The sequence below is a fragment of the Mytilus edulis genome, unplaced genomic scaffold (assembly GCF_963676685.1).
Source record: "Mytilus edulis unplaced genomic scaffold, xbMytEdul2.2 SCAFFOLD_1272, whole genome shotgun sequence".
Lineage (NCBI taxonomy): Eukaryota > Metazoa > Mollusca > Bivalvia > Mytilida > Mytilidae > Mytilus > Mytilus edulis.
This window is the reverse complement of record NW_027268025.1, coordinates 4020-20735: the sequence shown is the minus strand read 5'-3', so window position 1 is coordinate 20735 and position 16716 is coordinate 4020. Positions and strand designations below refer to the sequence as shown.

Below are 16716 nucleotides of genomic sequence, written 5' to 3'. Positions count from 1 at the left end.
ATACATTTAGAATTGTGGCACAGGTGCGAAACATCATAAGATTTATCAATAAAAATATTCTGATGATGCACCATGTAGGCAAGCCTGTGCACATGCATTTGTCTCCACCCTCTGGCATCTGGAAATTTACAATTTATAACCCCTTATTTTGCCATTAGGTGTACATAAACCTGTCCAAATTTGACACTGCCCATTATAGCCAGGTGCAGAGCTATCATTCAGTTTTTGTCTATATTTTTGTAAAAATGCATCATTTTGAAGATATTGTTTTAGAAAGACATAAGAGTAGTAATATATTCTAAAAATAAAAAGGGGTCCAACAGAATTGACAGAAAGGGCTGAAACAGGGTCAAAGGTTTTTCAGTGCATCAAAATGGCCAAAAATACCCCCAAAGTGCCATTATCCCAGAATCATGATATATATAAGTTAAAAATACAATAATCAACTAGTATTTATCATTTGAAGTGACTTTCTGCCAATAAAGTTGGTCAATTCTTTATTTTCAAGATTTTGGAATCAGCCTCTTAGGCCCGAGACCACAATTAATTCCTCTATTAGTTCTTTATAATGTTTTGTCTCATTAAAAAAAATTGACCTATTCTTTTTGGCAGATCTTTTGTGTGTGTAATGTACAGTACAAGTCCAAAAATATGTCCAAGTTTCAGAAAAATTGCACATATACAACTTACAAATTTAGCCAATACACATCCATACCCCCATGGACAAGTCAAGAGATGTTCCGAAAACTGTAAATATCACCTTTTTGCACCTGACCTAATCACTCTTTCCATATCAAAATCAGTTAAAATTAAACATCTAAAAATTTATTTCACCTCTCTTCTTTCATTTCCACCTTATAAAAGCTAAGAAATGTTTGAGAAAAGGAAAGAAAAAAATTTAAGAAGAAATACACTTTAATTAAAGGGAACTATATTCGTGAACAACGAAAAGTGGGGTCATTAATTGTGGTCTTGGGCCTATTAGACCCTTTTTCTTCAATATAATGCCCCAAAAAATGGCACGCATTAAGTTTATTCTATATCCAACTAGCATACCAAATATCAAATCAATCCGACAAGTTTTATGGCAGTTCTGATAGTTTTAATAACACTACCCTCAGGTTGATAATTGTAGGTATTTTCTGGCTTGAAATTATAAAAACATGAAACTACTAGGAAAAGTAAAAGTTTAATAACTTTCTTGTTAAACATGATATCTTAAAAAAGTAAAATGTCTATAGTAGCTAAATGGTTATATTTCTAGAATCTGAAAGAAAATTTATAAAAAAATATGTTTTTTCAATTGAAATTAATTTTTTTTTAAATTTTTTTTTTAATTTAGCTAACATACCAACACTAGATATAAAAAAATCCATTTAAAATATTTAAAAAGAAAATTTACATTCAAAACTTATCTTAAAAAATTGCTTATCTTATCTGTAATAAGTAAAATATAACATAAACACTAATTAGTCATAGTTCACAGGTACTTGGCCTATTTACCTGAGGTACCAATATTCAAGTGTAACATCAGGTCAGATTACATGTAAAGACAATTTCAAACTTGTGTAATTTCTTTATTCCTTGAAATATTCCTCTAAAATAAACTTTTTAGTGAAGTTTTCTGTTTTGTTTATCCTTATAGATAAAAAGAATTTAATTTTCTAACAGATTTCTGTAAAAAAAAAAGTTATTAAAAATTATCCTGAATTTTGAGAAATAAATTATCTAAAACATTAATAAAAAAAATAAATATGCTTCTTTGTTCAATTAATCTCTTAATAAATGATTAAGTAACCTATTTCAATAGATTTGGATAAAACAATCTTTATCTGGACCCCTAATAGTACATTAATTGGCTTAGTTGGATACTGCTAAGAAAACTCTGTTAATTCAAAGTTGCCTCTGAAGGTGGTCTCTTGAAATCCATGTCACAGACTGCATCAAAAGAAAACATGTACATCAAAGCAGATATCATACAGTGCTTGATTATAAATATAAGGATGTCCAAAGTTTATGCTATCAGTCCAAGTTGTGATATTACGGATCCAGTTAAATTTTTAAAATGTTCACTAAAGGTTATACCCCATATAGCAAAGGCAAGAAGAGGTCAAAGAAAGACAACTCTCCAAGAAATCCTGGATGGTTCCCTGTAGGCACAAGTGGTAGAAGCAGAAGCCGGACGCCAATACAGATCCCTGATTCAGCTAGTGCAAGTACTTCCTACGTGCGGCAAACTTTACAATCTCCTGACTGTGAAAAGGCTACTGGTCACATCTGTACTCTTCGACCGCAAGCGAATGCTAACCTGAAAATAGAAGAAAACAACGCATTACATTCTGGTATGAGATTGATAGACAGTGAACTGACAACCAGCTTAATCAACACTACTTATGATAAACATAAAGTGGAGTCACCATCCTGTCCTAGGATGAATGTGGACTATCATGCACAGAAAAAGTGGGGAACTTGCTGGCAGTATACCCTGAAATGCAAAACCTGTGGTTTTATTGGAGACAGAATGAAGATGTATAAAGAAATAGCTAATGGCAAACCAGGACCCAACCCAGGACAACCAAATGTAGCCCTTGCATCTGCTTTGCAGGATTGCCCAATTGGTAATACCACGGTGCAGCAACTACTTGCAGGAGTTGACACACCACCACCATGCCGAAGCAGTATGCAACGCACATCTAACAGAGTAGCAGCTGAAATGGTCAATCTCAACAAAACAGACATGGCACAGAAACTTGAACTAGTAAAAGAAGAGAACAGAAAGAGAGGTGTACCAGAAAATGAAATCAACATAACTGTGGATGCTAGATACAACAGCAATACAATTGTTAGTAAAAAGAAGCCGGGTCAGAATGCCACTCAAGCATTCGCACTTGGTATTGAAACAATGACAGACAGAAAGTTTATTGTAGCTGCAGTTGTGCAGAACAAGATGTGCTGGAGAGGGGCTTGGCTTAGAGGGAAAGGCTTTCCAATAGAATGTCCTGGTCATGAAGAATGTACTTCAAATTTATACAGAGCTGCTGCCCTGTCAGAGTATGAGCTGGGAAAAGAGATGGGGAACCAGCTAGGACTACAGAAATTTCTTGTACGGTATGTGACCACAGATGGAGATGGACGTTCAGCTAGAGGTATTGAAGATGCTATTAAAGCTCTGGAACCAATGTGGGAGGTAGAAAGACTAGCAGATCCAGTACATTTGGGGCAGTCTCAATTCAGGGCCTCTAATCGTGCTCAATACAGTGCGGGAATGTTCCATGGTAAAACAAAAGAAGAAAATAGACAACTAAAGACGGTGTTTAGCAAAGATATTAAGTGCAGATGCTCCATGATAATTAATAAACTGATGGAAAAGTACGACAAAAACATTCACGATATGAGTAAAGACTTACCAAAAGTTCTAGATGCAACTCTTCGCTGCTATGATGGTGACTGCACCCTGTGTCAGGAACATTCCATTGTCTGCAAAGGTGATGCTGCACTTAACTGGTGGAGTCGTTCCCATTACTTGTCCACATACCAAATCACTGCCCTGCAAATGGATAAAACAGACAAATTTTTACTACAAGAAATCCTGAAAATGAAACTAACAAAAGCAGCTGTTAAAAGTATGAAACTGTATGATAATACAAATAAAAATGAAGGAGTTCACAGAGCAATGAGTGTAAATTTGCCAAAAAATGTAATTTACTCCAAAAATATGGAAGGACGACTTGCCTCAGGAGTGCATCGAAATAACAATATGCCAGGAACTTCAACCCAACTGAAATGTAAGAATTTAGGAGTAGACCTTTCAACTAGAAGTCAACTTTACCTGAAGAAAATGGACACCAACTTCAAATACAGTCAGGATTATGAACTGAGACCAGCAGTTCAAGAAAGGAGATTACAGCAGAGTGCAGAAAAGTTAGCCGAGCACAAAACATGGAGGGAAATGAATAAAAAGCACGATTATTACTGCAAAGACCAATTAGATCCACAACCTGCCTTACATTTCCAGGACCATGACAGCTACTGTAAACCGAAGCTCAATCCAAGACCTGCTGCTGACTGAGATACCAGCTGATCCACCTAAAGACCAACAGCAAACAGAATCATAAAAGGTCCTTTTAAGGGCCACACAAATATTAAAAAAAGAATCTGAATTTGTTGTACATCACTCTTGAAATTTCTTTTCTTTTTCTCCCTCATTTCAATTTTTTTGCCAGCCCTTCCCTTGGATAATTATAAAAATAAATGTACCCAATTAATATTTTACCCAAATTATTATTATCCATTTTCAACTCCACTCTACAGGGAGGGAGGGGTTCTGGGTGGCCCAAGCAGGAACAGGTTGAAACGCATGACTGTCGGCTGTTGTTGAAGCCATGAGGTTCCAACGACAGATGCCCGACAGTAATACATTTAGAATTGTGGCACAGGTGCGAAACATCATAAGATTTATCAATAAAAATATTCTGATGATGCACCATGTAGGCAAGCCTGTGCACATGCATTTGTCTCCACCCTCTGGCATCTGGAAATTTACAATTTATAACCCCATATTTGCCATTAGGTGTACATAAACCTGTCCAAATTTGACACTGCCCATTATAGCCAGGTGCAGAGCTATCATTCAGTTTTTGTCTATATTTTTGTAAAAATGCATCCATTTTGAAGATATTGTTTTAGAAAGACATAAGAGTAGTAATATATTCTAAAAATAAAAAGGGGTCCAACAGAATTGACAGAAAGGGCTGAAACAGGGGTCAAAGGTTTTTCAGTGCATCAAAATGGCCAAAAATACCCCCAAAGTGCCCATTATCCCAGAATCATGATATATATAAGTTAAAAATACAATAATCAACTAGTATTTATCATTTGAAGTGACTTTCTGCCAATAAAGTTGGTCAATTCTTTATTTTCAAGATTTTGGGAATCAGCCTCTTAGACCCTTTTTCTTCAATATAATGCCCCAAAAAATGGCACGCATTAAGTTTATTCTATATCCAACTAGCATACCAAATATCAAATCAATCCGACAAGTTTTATGGCAGTTCTGATAGTTTTAATAACACTACCCTCAGGTTGATAATTGTAGGTATTTTCTGGCTTGAAATTATAAAAACATGAAACTACTAGGAAAAGTAAAAGTTTAATAACTTTCTTGTTAAACATGATATCTTAAAAAAGTAAAATGTCTATAGTAGCTAAATGGTTATATTTCTAGAATCTGAAAGAAAATTTATAAAAAAATATGTTTTTTCAATTGAAATTAATTTTTTTTTAAATTTTTTTTTTAATTTAGCTAACATACCAACACTAGATATAAAAAAATCCATTTAAAATATTTAAAAAGAAAATTTACATTCAAAACTTATCTTAAAAAATTGCTTATCTTATCTGTAATAAGTAAAATATAACATAAACACTAATTAGTCATAGTTCACAGGTACTTGGCCTATTTACCTGAGGTACCAATATTCAAGTGTAACATCAGGTCAGATTACATGTAAAGACAATTTCAAACTTGTGTAATTTCTTTATTCCTTGAAATATTCCTCTAAAATAAACTTTTTAGTGAAGTTTTCTGTTTTGTTTATCCTTATAGATAAAAAGAATTTAATTTTCTAACAGATTTCTGTAAAAAAAAAAGTTATTAAAAATTATCCTGAATTTTGAGAAATAAATTATCTAAAACATTAATAAAAAAAATAAATATGCTTCTTTGTTCAATTAATCTCTTAATAAATGATTAAGTAACCTATTTCAATAGATTTGGATAAAACAATCTTTATCTGGACCCCTAATAGTACATTAATTGGCTTAGTTGGATACTGCTAAGAAAACTCTGTTAATTCAAAGTTGCCTCTGAAGGTGGTCTCTTGAAATCCATGTCACAGACTGCATCAAAAGAAAACATGTACATCAAAGCAGATATCATACAGTGCTTGATTATAAATATAAGGATGTCCAAAGTTTATGCTATCAGTCCAAGTTGTGATATTACGGATCCAGTTAAATTTTTAAAATGTTCACTAAAGGTTATACCCCATATAGCAAAGGCAAGAAGAGGTCAAAGAAAGACAACTCTCCAAGAAATCCTGGATGGTTCCCTGTAGGCACAAGTGGTAGAAGCAGAAGCCGGACGCCAATACAGATCCCTGATTCAGCTAGTGCAAGTACTTCCTACGTGCGGCAAACTTTACAATCTCCTGACTGTGAAAAGGCTACTGGTCACATCTGTACTCTTCGACCGCAAGCGAATGCTAACCTGAAAATAGAAGAAAACAACGCATTACATTCTGGTATGAGATTGATAGACAGTGAACTGACAACCAGCTTAATCAACACTACTTATGATAAACATAAAGTGGAGTCACCATCCTGTCCTAGGATGAATGTGGACTATCATGCACAGAAAAAGTGGGGAACTTGCTGGCAGTATACCCTGAAATGCAAAACCTGTGGTTTTATTGGAGACAGAATGAAGATGTATAAAGAAATAGCTAATGGCAAACCAGGACCCAACCCAGGACAACCAAATGTAGCCCTTGCATCTGCTTTGCAGGATTGCCCAATTGGTAATACCACGGTGCAGCAACTACTTGCAGGAGTTGACACACCACCACCATGCCGAAGCAGTATGCAACGCACATCTAACAGAGTAGCAGCTGAAATGGTCAATCTCAACAAAACAGACATGGCACAGAAACTTGAACTAGTAAAAGAAGAGAACAGAAAGAGAGGTGTACCAGAAAATGAAATCAACATAACTGTGGATGCTAGATACAACAGCAATACAATTGTTAGTAAAAAGAAGCCGGGTCAGAATGCCACTCAAGCATTCGCACTTGGTATTGAAACAATGACAGACAGAAAGTTTATTGTAGCTGCAGTTGTGCAGAACAAGATGTGCTGGAGAGGGGCTTGGCTTAGAGGGAAAGGCTTTCCAATAGAATGTCCTGGTCATGAAGAATGTACTTCAAATTTATACAGAGCTGCTGCCCTGTCAGAGTATGAGCTGGGAAAAGAGATGGGGAACCAGCTAGGACTACAGAAATTTCTTGTACGGTATGTGACCACAGATGGAGATGGACGTTCAGCTAGAGGTATTGAAGATGCTATTAAAGCTCTGGAACCAATGTGGGAGGTAGAAAGACTAGCAGATCCAGTACATTTGGGGCAGTCTCAATTCAGGGCCTCTAATCGTGCTCAATACAGTGCGGGAATGTTCCATGGTAAAACAAAAGAAGAAAATAGACAACTAAAGACGGTGTTTAGCAAAGATATTAAGTGCAGATGCTCCATGATAATTAATAAACTGATGGAAAAGTACGACAAAAACATTCACGATATGAGTAAAGACTTACCAAAAGTTCTAGATGCAACTCTTCGCTGCTATGATGGTGACTGCACCCTGTGTCAGGAACATTCCATTGTCTGCAAAGGTGATGCTGCACTTAACTGGTGGAGTCGTTCCCATTACTTGTCCACATACCAAATCACTGCCCTGCAAATGGATAAAACAGACAAATTTTTACTACAAGAAATCCTGAAAATGAAACTAACAAAAGCAGCTGTTAAAAGTATGAAACTGTATGATAATACAAATAAAAATGAAGGAGTTCACAGAGCAATGAGTGTAAATTTGCCAAAAAATGTAATTTACTCCAAAAATATGGAAGGACGACTTGCCTCAGGAGTGCATCGAAATAACAATATGCCAGGAACTTCAACCCAACTGAAATGTAAGAATTTAGGAGTAGACCTTTCAACTAGAAGTCAACTTTACCTGAAGAAAATGGACACCAACTTCAAATACAGTCAGGATTATGAACTGAGACCAGCAGTTCAAGAAAGGAGATTACAGCAGAGTGCAGAAAAGTTAGCCGAGCACAAAACATGGAGGGAAATGAATAAAAAGCACGATTATTACTGCAAAGACCAATTAGATCCACAACCTGCCTTACATTTCCAGGACCATGACAGCTACTGTAAACCGAAGCTCAATCCAAGACCTGCTGCTGACTGAGATACCAGCTGATCCACCTAAAGACCAACAGCAAACAGAATCATAAAAGGTCCTTTTAAGGGCCACACAAATATTAAAAAAAGAATCTGAATTTGTTGTACATCACTCTTGAAATTTCTTTTCTTTTTCTCCCTCATTTCAATTTTTTTGCCAGCCCTTCCCTTGGATAATTATAAAAATAAATGTACCCAATTAATATTTTACCCAAATTATTATTATCCATTTTCAACTCCACTCTACAGGGAGGGAGGGGTTCTGGGTGGCCCAAGCAGGAACAGGTTGAAACGCATGACTGTCGGCTGTTGTTGAAGCCATGAGGTTCCAACGACAGATGCCCGACAGTAATACATTTAGAATTGTGGCACAGGTGCGAAACATCATAAGATTTATCAATAAAAATATTCTGATGATGCACCATGTAGGCAAGCCTGTGCACATGCATTTGTCTCCACCCTCTGGCATCTGGAAATTTACAATTTATAACCCCATATTTGCCATTAGGTGTACATAAACCTGTCCAAATTTGACACTGCCCATTATAGCCAGGTGCAGAGCTATCATTCAGTTTTTGTCTATATTTTTGTAAAAATGCATCCATTTTGAAGATATTGTTTTAGAAAGACATAAGAGTAGTAATATATTCTAAAAATAAAAAGGGGTCCAACAGAATTGACAGAAAGGGCTGAAACAGGGGTCAAAGGTTTTTCAGTGCATCAAAATGGCCAAAAATACCCCCAAAGTGCCCATTATCCCAGAATCATGATATATATAAGTTAAAAATACAATAATCAACTAGTATTTATCATTTGAAGTGACTTTCTGCCAATAAAGTTGGTCAATTCTTTATTTTCAAGATTTTGGGAATCAGCCTCTTAGGCCCGAGACCACAATTAATTCCTCTATTAGTTCTTTATAATGTTTTGTCTCATTAAAAAAAATTGACCTATTCTTTTTGGCAGATCTTTTGTGTGTGTAATGTACAGTACAAGTCCAAAAATATGTCCAAGTTTCAGAAAAATTGCACATATACAACTTACAAATTTAGCCAATACACATCCATACCCCCATGGACAAGTCAAGAGATGTTCCGAAAACTGTAAATATCACCTTTTTGCACCTGACCTAATCACTCTTTCCATATCAAAATCAGTTAAAATTAAACATCTAAAAATTTATTTCACCTCTCTTCTTTCATTTCCACCTTATAAAAGCTAAGAAATGTTTGAGAAAAGGAAAGAAAAAAATTTAAGAAGAAATACACTTTAATTAAAGGGAACTATATTCGTGAACAACGAAAAGTGGGGTCATTAATTGTGGTCTTGGGCCTATTAGACCCTTTTTCTTCAATATAATGCCCCAAAAAATGGCACGCATTAAGTTTATTCTATATCCAACTAGCATACCAAATATCAAATCAATCCGACAAGTTTTATGGCAGTTCTGATAGTTTTAATAACACTACCCTCAGGTTGATAATTGTAGGTATTTTCTGGCTTGAAATTATAAAAACATGAAACTACTAGGAAAAGTAAAAGTTTAATAACTTTCTTGTTAAACATGATATCTTAAAAAAGTAAAATGTCTATAGTAGCTAAATGGTTATATTTCTAGAATCTGAAAGAAAATTTATAAAAAAATATGTTTTTTCAATTGAAATTAATTTTTTTTTAAATTTTTTTTTTAATTTAGCTAACATACCAACACTAGATATAAAAAAATCCATTTAAAATATTTAAAAAGAAAATTTACATTCAAAACTTATCTTAAAAAATTGCTTATCTTATCTGTAATAAGTAAAATATAACATAAACACTAATTAGTCATAGTTCACAGGTACTTGGCCTATTTACCTGAGGTACCAATATTCAAGTGTAACATCAGGTCAGATTACATGTAAAGACAATTTCAAACTTGTGTAATTTCTTTATTCCTTGAAATATTCCTCTAAAATAAACTTTTTAGTGAAGTTTTCTGTTTTGTTTATCCTTATAGATAAAAAGAATTTAATTTTCTAACAGATTTCTGTAAAAAAAAAAGTTATTAAAAATTATCCTGAATTTTGAGAAATAAATTATCTAAAACATTAATAAAAAAAATAAATATGCTTCTTTGTTCAATTAATCTCTTAATAAATGATTAAGTAACCTATTTCAATAGATTTGGATAAAACAATCTTTATCTGGACCCCTAATAGTACATTAATTGGCTTAGTTGGATACTGCTAAGAAAACTCTGTTAATTCAAAGTTGCCTCTGAAGGTGGTCTCTTGAAATCCATGTCACAGACTGCATCAAAAGAAAACATGTACATCAAAGCAGATATCATACAGTGCTTGATTATAAATATAAGGATGTCCAAAGTTTATGCTATCAGTCCAAGTTGTGATATTACGGATCCAGTTAAATTTTTAAAATGTTCACTAAAGGTTATACCCCATATAGCAAAGGCAAGAAGAGGTCAAAGAAAGACAACTCTCCAAGAAATCCTGGATGGTTCCCTGTAGGCACAAGTGGTAGAAGCAGAAGCCGGACGCCAATACAGATCCCTGATTCAGCTAGTGCAAGTACTTCCTACGTGCGGCAAACTTTACAATCTCCTGACTGTGAAAAGGCTACTGGTCACATCTGTACTCTTCGACCGCAAGCGAATGCTAACCTGAAAATAGAAGAAAACAACGCATTACATTCTGGTATGAGATTGATAGACAGTGAACTGACAACCAGCTTAATCAACACTACTTATGATAAACATAAAGTGGAGTCACCATCCTGTCCTAGGATGAATGTGGACTATCATGCACAGAAAAAGTGGGGAACTTGCTGGCAGTATACCCTGAAATGCAAAACCTGTGGTTTTATTGGAGACAGAATGAAGATGTATAAAGAAATAGCTAATGGCAAACCAGGACCCAACCCAGGACAACCAAATGTAGCCCTTGCATCTGCTTTGCAGGATTGCCCAATTGGTAATACCACGGTGCAGCAACTACTTGCAGGAGTTGACACACCACCACCATGCCGAAGCAGTATGCAACGCACATCTAACAGAGTAGCAGCTGAAATGGTCAATCTCAACAAAACAGACATGGCACAGAAACTTGAACTAGTAAAAGAAGAGAACAGAAAGAGAGGTGTACCAGAAAATGAAATCAACATAACTGTGGATGCTAGATACAACAGCAATACAATTGTTAGTAAAAAGAAGCCGGGTCAGAATGCCACTCAAGCATTCGCACTTGGTATTGAAACAATGACAGACAGAAAGTTTATTGTAGCTGCAGTTGTGCAGAACAAGATGTGCTGGAGAGGGGCTTGGCTTAGAGGGAAAGGCTTTCCAATAGAATGTCCTGGTCATGAAGAATGTACTTCAAATTTATACAGAGCTGCTGCCCTGTCAGAGTATGAGCTGGGAAAAGAGATGGGGAACCAGCTAGGACTACAGAAATTTCTTGTACGGTATGTGACCACAGATGGAGATGGACGTTCAGCTAGAGGTATTGAAGATGCTATTAAAGCTCTGGAACCAATGTGGGAGGTAGAAAGACTAGCAGATCCAGTACATTTGGGGCAGTCTCAATTCAGGGCCTCTAATCGTGCTCAATACAGTGCGGGAATGTTCCATGGTAAAACAAAAGAAGAAAATAGACAACTAAAGACGGTGTTTAGCAAAGATATTAAGTGCAGATGCTCCATGATAATTAATAAACTGATGGAAAAGTACGACAAAAACATTCACGATATGAGTAAAGACTTACCAAAAGTTCTAGATGCAACTCTTCGCTGCTATGATGGTGACTGCACCCTGTGTCAGGAACATTCCATTGTCTGCAAAGGTGATGCTGCACTTAACTGGTGGAGTCGTTCCCATTACTTGTCCACATACCAAATCACTGCCCTGCAAATGGATAAAACAGACAAATTTTTACTACAAGAAATCCTGAAAATGAAACTAACAAAAGCAGCTGTTAAAAGTATGAAACTGTATGATAATACAAATAAAAATGAAGGAGTTCACAGAGCAATGAGTGTAAATTTGCCAAAAAATGTAATTTACTCCAAAAATATGGAAGGACGACTTGCCTCAGGAGTGCATCGAAATAACAATATGCCAGGAACTTCAACCCAACTGAAATGTAAGAATTTAGGAGTAGACCTTTCAACTAGAAGTCAACTTTACCTGAAGAAAATGGACACCAACTTCAAATACAGTCAGGATTATGAACTGAGACCAGCAGTTCAAGAAAGGAGATTACAGCAGAGTGCAGAAAAGTTAGCCGAGCACAAAACATGGAGGGAAATGAATAAAAAGCACGATTATTACTGCAAAGACCAATTAGATCCACAACCTGCCTTACATTTCCAGGACCATGACAGCTACTGTAAACCGAAGCTCAATCCAAGACCTGCTGCTGACTGAGATACCAGCTGATCCACCTAAAGACCAACAGCAAACAGAATCATAAAAGGTCCTTTTAAGGGCCACACAAATATTAAAAAAAGAATCTGAATTTGTTGTACATCACTCTTGAAATTTCTTTTCTTTTTCTCCCTCATTTCAATTTTTTTGCCAGCCCTTCCCTTGGATAATTATAAAAATAAATGTACCCAATTAATATTTTACCCAAATTATTATTATCCATTTTCAACTCCACTCTACAGGGAGGGAGGGGTTCTGGGTGGCCCAAGCAGGAACAGGTTGAAACGCATGACTGTCGGCTGTTGTTGAAGCCATGAGGTTCCAACGACAGATGCCCGACAGTAATACATTTAGAATTGTGGCACAGGTGCGAAACATCATAAGATTTATCAATAAAAATATTCTGATGATGCACCATGTAGGCAAGCCTGTGCACATGCATTTGTCTCCACCCTCTGGCATCTGGAAATTTACAATTTATAACCCCATATTTGCCATTAGGTGTACATAAACCTGTCCAAATTTGACACTGCCCATTATAGCCAGGTGCAGAGCTATCATTCAGTTTTTGTCTATATTTTTGTAAAAATGCATCCATTTTGAAGATATTGTTTTAGAAAGACATAAGAGTAGTAATATATTCTAAAAATAAAAAGGGGTCCAACAGAATTGACAGAAAGGGCTGAAACAGGGGTCAAAGGTTTTTCAGTGCATCAAAATGGCCAAAAATACCCCCAAAGTGCCCATTATCCCAGAATCATGATATATATAAGTTAAAAATACAATAATCAACTAGTATTTATCATTTGAAGTGACTTTCTGCCAATAAAGTTGGTCAATTCTTTATTTTCAAGATTTTGGGAATCAGCCTCTTAGGCCCGAGACCACAATTAATTCCTCTATTAGTTCTTTATAATGTTTTGTCTCATTAAAAAAAATTGACCTATTCTTTTTGGCAGATCTTTTGTGTGTGTAATGTACAGTACAAGTCCAAAAATATGTCCAAGTTTCAGAAAAATTGCACATATACAACTTACAAATTTAGCCAATACACATCCATACCCCCATGGACAAGTCAAGAGATGTTCCGAAAACTGTAAATATCACCTTTTTGCACCTGACCTAATCACTCTTTCCATATCAAAATCAGTTAAAATTAAACATCTAAAAATTTATTTCACCTCTCTTCTTTCATTTCCACCTTATAAAAGCTAAGAAATGTTTGAGAAAAGGAAAGAAAAAAATTTAAGAAGAAATACACTTTAATTAAAGGGAACTATATTCGTGAACAACGAAAAGTGGGGTCATTAATTGTGGTCTTGGGCCTATTAGACCCTTTTTCTTCAATATAATGCCCCAAAAAATGGCACGCATTAAGTTTATTCTATATCCAACTAGCATACCAAATATCAAATCAATCCGACAAGTTTTATGGCAGTTCTGATAGTTTTAATAACACTACCCTCAGGTTGATAATTGTAGGTATTTTCTGGCTTGAAATTATAAAAACATGAAACTACTAGGAAAAGTAAAAGTTTAATAACTTTCTTGTTAAACATGATATCTTAAAAAAGTAAAATGTCTATAGTAGCTAAATGGTTATATTTCTAGAATCTGAAAGAAAATTTATAAAAAAATATGTTTTTTCAATTGAAATTAATTTTTTTTTAAATTTTTTTTTTAATTTAGCTAACATACCAACACTAGATATAAAAAAATCCATTTAAAATATTTAAAAAGAAAATTTACATTCAAAACTTATCTTAAAAAATTGCTTATCTTATCTGTAATAAGTAAAATATAACATAAACACTAATTAGTCATAGTTCACAGGTACTTGGCCTATTTACCTGAGGTACCAATATTCAAGTGTAACATCAGGTCAGATTACATGTAAAGACAATTTCAAACTTGTGTAATTTCTTTATTCCTTGAAATATTCCTCTAAAATAAACTTTTTAGTGAAGTTTTCTGTTTTGTTTATCCTTATAGATAAAAAGAATTTAATTTTCTAACAGATTTCTGTAAAAAAAAAAGTTATTAAAAATTATCCTGAATTTTGAGAAATAAATTATCTAAAACATTAATAAAAAAAATAAATATGCTTCTTTGTTCAATTAATCTCTTAATAAATGATTAAGTAACCTATTTCAATAGATTTGGATAAAACAATCTTTATCTGGACCCCTAATAGTACATTAATTGGCTTAGTTGGATACTGCTAAGAAAACTCTGTTAATTCAAAGTTGCCTCTGAAGGTGGTCTCTTGAAATCCATGTCACAGACTGCATCAAAAGAAAACATGTACATCAAAGCAGATATCATACAGTGCTTGATTATAAATATAAGGATGTCCAAAGTTTATGCTATCAGTCCAAGTTGTGATATTACGGATCCAGTTAAATTTTTAAAATGTTCACTAAAGGTTATACCCCATATAGCAAAGGCAAGAAGAGGTCAAAGAAAGACAACTCTCCAAGAAATCCTGGATGGTTCCCTGTAGGCACAAGTGGTAGAAGCAGAAGCCGGACGCCAATACAGATCCCTGATTCAGCTAGTGCAAGTACTTCCTACGTGCGGCAAACTTTACAATCTCCTGACTGTGAAAAGGCTACTGGTCACATCTGTACTCTTCGACCGCAAGCGAATGCTAACCTGAAAATAGAAGAAAACAACGCATTACATTCTGGTATGAGATTGATAGACAGTGAACTGACAACCAGCTTAATCAACACTACTTATGATAAACATAAAGTGGAGTCACCATCCTGTCCTAGGATGAATGTGGACTATCATGCACAGAAAAAGTGGGGAACTTGCTGGCAGTATACCCTGAAATGCAAAACCTGTGGTTTTATTGGAGACAGAATGAAGATGTATAAAGAAATAGCTAATGGCAAACCAGGACCCAACCCAGGACAACCAAATGTAGCCCTTGCATCTGCTTTGCAGGATTGCCCAATTGGTAATACCACGGTGCAGCAACTACTTGCAGGAGTTGACACACCACCACCATGCCGAAGCAGTATGCAACGCACATCTAACAGAGTAGCAGCTGAAATGGTCAATCTCAACAAAACAGACATGGCACAGAAACTTGAACTAGTAAAAGAAGAGAACAGAAAGAGAGGTGTACCAGAAAATGAAATCAACATAACTGTGGATGCTAGATACAACAGCAATACAATTGTTAGTAAAAAGAAGCCGGGTCAGAATGCCACTCAAGCATTCGCACTTGGTATTGAAACAATGACAGACAGAAAGTTTATTGTAGCTGCAGTTGTGCAGAACAAGATGTGCTGGAGAGGGGCTTGGCTTAGAGGGAAAGGCTTTCCAATAGAATGTCCTGGTCATGAAGAATGTACTTCAAATTTATACAGAGCTGCTGCCCTGTCAGAGTATGAGCTGGGAAAAGAGATGGGGAACCAGCTAGGACTACAGAAATTTCTTGTACGGTATGTGACCACAGATGGAGATGGACGTTCAGCTAGAGGTATTGAAGATGCTATTAAAGCTCTGGAACCAATGTGGGAGGTAGAAAGACTAGCAGATCCAGTACATTTGGGGCAGTCTCAATTCAGGGCCTCTAATCGTGCTCAATACAGTGCGGGAATGTTCCATGGTAAAACAAAAGAAGAAAATAGACAACTAAAGACGGTGTTTAGCAAAGATATTAAGTGCAGATGCTCCATGATAATTAATAAACTGATGGAAAAGTACGACAAAAACATTCACGATATGAGTAAAGACTTACCAAAAGTTCTAGATGCAACTCTTCGCTGCTATGATGGTGACTGCACCCTGTGTCAGGAACATTCCATTGTCTGCAAAGGTGATGCTGCACTTAACTGGTGGAGTCGTTCCCATTACTTGTCCACATACCAAATCACTGCCCTGCAAATGGATAAAACAGACAAATTTTTACTACAAGAAATCCTGAAAATGAAACTAACAAAAGCAGCTGTTAAAAGTATGAAACTGTATGATAATACAAATAAAAATGAAGGAGTTCACAGAGCAATGAGTGTAAATTTGCCAAAAAATGTAATTTACTCCAAAAATATGGAAGGACGACTTGCCTCAGGAGTGCATCGAAATAACAATATGCCAGGAACTTCAACCCAACTGAAATGTAAGAATTTAGGAGTAGACCTTTCAACTAGAAGTCAACTTTACCTGAAGAAAATGGACACCAACTTCAAATACAGTCAGGATTATGAACTGAGACCAGCAGTTCAAGAAAGGAGATTACAGCAGAGTGCAGAAAAGTT

The 16716-nt window shown here is 35.5% G+C and overlaps 4 long non-coding RNA genes across 4 annotated transcripts; all 4 read right to left on the bottom strand.

Moving 5' to 3' along the window:
- Positions 1-1313: 1313 nt before the first annotated feature.
- LOC139506648 (uncharacterized) lies at positions 1314-3549 on the bottom strand. The gene is made up of 2 exons (XR_011660299.1): positions 3408-3549; positions 1314-2308 (listed from the first exon to the last, which is right to left on the bottom strand). It is a non-coding gene; the product is annotated as an uncharacterized lncRNA (long non-coding RNA).
- A 1724-nt stretch (positions 3550-5273) lies between these two features.
- Positions 5274-7509, bottom strand: LOC139506645 (uncharacterized). The gene is made up of 2 exons (XR_011660296.1): positions 7368-7509; positions 5274-6268 (listed from the first exon to the last, which is right to left on the bottom strand). It is a non-coding gene; the product is annotated as an uncharacterized lncRNA (long non-coding RNA).
- A 2180-nt stretch (positions 7510-9689) lies between these two features.
- On the bottom strand, positions 9690-11925 carry LOC139506646 (uncharacterized). Its single transcript, XR_011660297.1, has 2 exons — positions 11784-11925; positions 9690-10684 (listed from the first exon to the last, which is right to left on the bottom strand). It is a non-coding gene; the product is annotated as an uncharacterized lncRNA (long non-coding RNA).
- A 2180-nt stretch (positions 11926-14105) lies between these two features.
- LOC139506647 (uncharacterized) lies at positions 14106-16341 on the bottom strand. The gene is made up of 2 exons (XR_011660298.1): positions 16200-16341; positions 14106-15100 (listed from the first exon to the last, which is right to left on the bottom strand). It is a non-coding gene; the product is annotated as an uncharacterized lncRNA (long non-coding RNA).
- Positions 16342-16716: the final 375 nt, after the last annotated feature.